Source organism: Cucurbita pepo, chromosome 16 (assembly GCF_057944985.1).
Source record: "Cucurbita pepo subsp. pepo isolate OVF chromosome 16, ASM5794498v1, whole genome shotgun sequence".
Classification (NCBI taxonomy): domain Eukaryota; kingdom Viridiplantae; phylum Streptophyta; class Magnoliopsida; order Cucurbitales; family Cucurbitaceae; genus Cucurbita; species Cucurbita pepo.
In genome coordinates, this window is record NC_141813.1 from 6,535,749 (window position 1) to 6,539,974 (window position 4,226).

Genomic DNA, 4,226 nt, shown 5'->3' on the forward strand with positions numbered 1-4,226 from the left:
GTAAACATAGTAATAAAAAGAAACTACATAAACTTAAAGGAAGTTAATCCCATGTGAAGTTAACATGACAATAATAGTAGGTTCTAAAGCACAAAAATATGTGGATAAATTTCATATATTGAGGTTGGATAAATTTCATATATTGAGGTGCGGAAAACATATACACACGGGCAACTAAAAATGATAGATCCACTATAAGGGCATTTGGTCTAGTGACATTTAAGGTTTTATGATGTAAAAATCAAGGGGATGTAGCTCAGATGGTAGAGCGCTTGCTTAGCATGCGAGAGGTACGGGGATCGATACCCCGCATCTCCAAAAGAGAGAAATTATTTTTTTAAGTATGAGTTAATTTAACATGTTATGTATAAGGTGGGTACGAGAGAAAAAGAAAAGATACTTATATTAAGGATTTATATCATTATGGCTATGCCATTTTTATAGATAAAAGAGAGTAATGTCCGAGAAGCACATATAGAGAGAGGACTCTTTGTAAGTAAAGAAAGCAATCTAGTAGTTATACTGCTACTTATGGAGAGGGAATTTGAAGAATTCCACAAAAGATAAGAGCTTATAGGATGGCGGTAGCGTCCGATGCATATGACGGAACTTCTTCACAATTGTGACCAATGAATGTTATTGTCATTTATAGCTTCTATCACAATAATATAAAATTTGGGGTCAAAGCCTATATAGGACTGAAAAGACCATTCACCACACGCTTGTAAATTAAATTATATCTACCACCTCTAAAATTTTCCACGGCAAACCTTCCAACAGCTTGCACTTCTTCATCATTGACATCCTTAATTGGAACTAGATTTTAAGGCAAATCTTCTCCACGACTCACTTTGGAACACGTTTATAGATAGTTTCAACAAACTTACTTTGCTCGTGAATACTTTGGAGTTCAATATTTATAGTTGGAGAACGCTATTCAAATTGATATGGTCGAATCTTACAACAAAGTCTAATTGAGCCTCCCTCTATTAGGAGATAGCTTCGAATCAAATTCTTTAGTTTGGACAATGGTTGCATTGTTTTAGTCAAACAACCAAGACTAATGTATTACCAATATATAAACATTTTGTACGTGTATTTTCTTACATATTAACAATTGAATACAAATAATAATTAAATTTATGAGTAGAAGTTTGGATGAAGTTTTATTAAATAGGTAATCTTAAATTATATCTAAAAATATATAAGATTTTTTTTTCTTTTTATATACATTTATATACAAAACAAAGATTCAAAAAGATGTCATTCATGCCATGTTTTAATTTTTGTTCTTTCTTATTTCTCAAAGATTAAAAAAAAAATTAAAAAATTATCCTCTCTCAAATATGGTTCGTTATTTGATTATTTTCTCTTGAGTGAAATTTAAGTGAAACACATTCTCTACCCAAGTAATTGCAAGATGCAAGCTTCACACTAAGAGGAATCAAAGTCCCAAGTATCAACGTCAATTTTTATTCTCCATCTCAACATAAATTAAACTTATTTTCGTGAAGATATCTATTTATAAAAGCAAAATATCTCAGGGTCACAAAAAAAAAAAAAAAAAAAAAAAGAGATATAGATACTAGACATAAATATGATACCAAATAGATATGGTAACATGTCATTCTTAAAAAACTAGGACACCGATATGACAATGATACATTAATTAAAAAGAATACGAAATTAATATTAACTTAATCAACAAAAATTTGTATTTTTTTTTTAAATTATAATCCAAATTAATAAAAAATACCATTGAACTTTGCAATTTATCTATAAAAAAATAATCATAATTGTTTAAAAAAAAAATACGGTTGAATTTTCAAAAAAAAAAAAAAAAAAAAAAAAAAAAAAAAAATTCAAAACTACTCTTTAACTTTCAAAAGTGTTTAAAAAAAGATAGATGGGGAGAAAATTGAAGGTTATTTTAGGGGAAGGTTTTCAAAATCAGTATAAGATCCTCAAAACATAACAAGAAGTAATATCCTAGCTTAAGGTCGTGATTAAGAACCTACTAGTAGGCTACTTACTAAGTTTTACTCACTCCATGTTTATCATTTTTTTTCAAGTAACTAAGAGTTGGTCGTGGATGAGAGCGGACTTTGGAGTGTGGGCCATGGACTAAGCTATGTTTTTAATCTAGTATTTTTTGTTCTTCTTTTGAGTCTGCTTCTTATTTTGTGTTTGTAACGAGTATGTATATGTAACACCCCAAAAATGAAGGAAATTATCTCCCATAAGAATAAGCCACTCATGAAAGACCCAAAGGATAGAAAGGAAAAAATAAAGGATTAAGCAAGAACAAAGGACTTAGTCAAGTCACTCGTGTACCCTAACAAGTGATTTCAAGGAGTTAAAGGCCTTTTGAAAAGGATTGGAAAGGAAAAAGTAAATCAAAAGGGCAAAAAAGTCATTTTATCAATTATCAAGAATCTTTCCGGATTTGTAATTCCTTATCTAGAAGGAATCTCAAGATTCAAAAAAAGGGAAAAATGATAAAAAAAACGATGAGAAATTTGTAGAAAAATTATGGATTTTTCGAGAAAAATAATAATAAAATATTCGGAAAGTGGAAAATTACCAAAATACTCCTGGAAGAATGGATAATTACAGAAATGCCACTCTAATTAGAATAAGAGCATCTACCGTGACCATCCGAGAAAAATCTTTTGAACTTAAATCTCAATCGTCGGATCTCCTAAAAAATTTGAATGATCTAGAACGATCACGCACGGATCATCACATCCAACGACTAGTGTTCAAAGCCAAGGTCGGTAAGGCTATGATCGGAGTTGATATCTCCAAAAAATTATCCAGAAAGTTCGATCTCTAAATAACGAAATTCTGGAGCTCTCAATGTCGGTTTAAGCTCCTCCTATAAAGTCTTAAGTAGGAGCAACAATACGAAATAAGAATCGAGAAAGGTCGATCCCCCAATCGAAGACAATAAACGTTTAGATTATGGGTCTCCTACTCTCAGATTTCTTCCAAATTCGAGAGAAATCCTCCACCATTTCTCTTCTAACTTATTCCTACCGTTTCTCAACAAGATTACCCACAAGTTCTATGAAGGAATAGAGTGCTGAAAGTGCCTAGAAACCATTCCCGCAATTCGATCAGCCATTGAAGAACTTCAAGAAAAACTTGAAAATCCAATCCGAGGATACATGATGATTCGTCGAGCAAGAATGATTCCAATCAGTTTCTGCACCTCCAAGGAATGCTTCCATAGAAGACCACGAAGAAAAATAACCTCGAGAGCGTGCCAAATTGAAGAAAATAGGTTTCGAAATTAAATTGGGGATAAGAGTCAAAATTCCTATCTACGATCTCTTTTCCTTCAATTTCTTAGGCTACGATCCATGAGAAGTTATCAAATAAATCCCTCGCTCTTTCTTGTAACATCCATCTTTAAGTTTCACGAAGAAATCGAGGAGAGAAACGCTGTAATGTGGCTGTACAAGCCGAGTTTCAGATGGCGGCGACGCGAGCGCATCTTCTTCCAATTCAGAGGAAGAAAACGATGATACGGCCAGTTCAACTGAACTGTCCAAGTCAACTCAAAATTTGACCTTTTCTCGGGTTTTCTCAGTAGATCTTATTTTATGAAATGTTGTATGAATCCTTATCCCGAGAGGTTATATAATGTAATGAAGTTTGGGAGTTATTAGAAAACTGTAGTTAGCGAAACCAAGATATGGGAGAAAATGCTCATCACGATCCATATAACTTTACCTCCTAGGATAACTAAAGTGGTGTCCTTGAAATAATAGATTCCCCAGATGTACCCTTGGTCTCTAATAGATACTACCTGCACAATATCATGCTGGGCTATTCCTAAGAACTTATAAGTTCCAAGCTTGACCCAAGACGTTATGCATAAACCTAGGATCACCAAGAATCCAAGAAAACACCTAGGTTAATGCAAACATCATGCTTAACAAGTTGCTAGGATCCATGCCTGAAGTAACCATTATCTCACTTCACGAAGTGTACCGCGAGGCCCCTATTTCTCTTTAGGTGGGATGCTATGGTATATGTACCATGAGCAGGATTCCATGATGAACTTATTATCTCCCTCACCTAAATGAGATTTCCTGCACAATGATTTGCTAGCAGGATGCCACGATTATGACAACGCCACCTATGCACTCATGGGGAGAAAATTAAGAGTTACTTCGGAAGAGTTTTCATGGTTAAAATACGATGCATGACATGACAAC

At 33.4% G+C, this 4,226-nt stretch overlaps 1 non-coding gene across 1 annotated transcript; it reads left to right on the top strand.

Annotated features, from left to right (window-relative positions):
• Positions 1-245: 245 nt before the first annotated feature.
• On the top strand, positions 246-318 carry TRNAA-AGC (transfer RNA alanine (anticodon AGC)). The gene has a single exon. It is a non-coding gene; the product is annotated as a tRNA-Ala (tRNA).
• Positions 319-4,226: the final 3,908 nt, after the last annotated feature.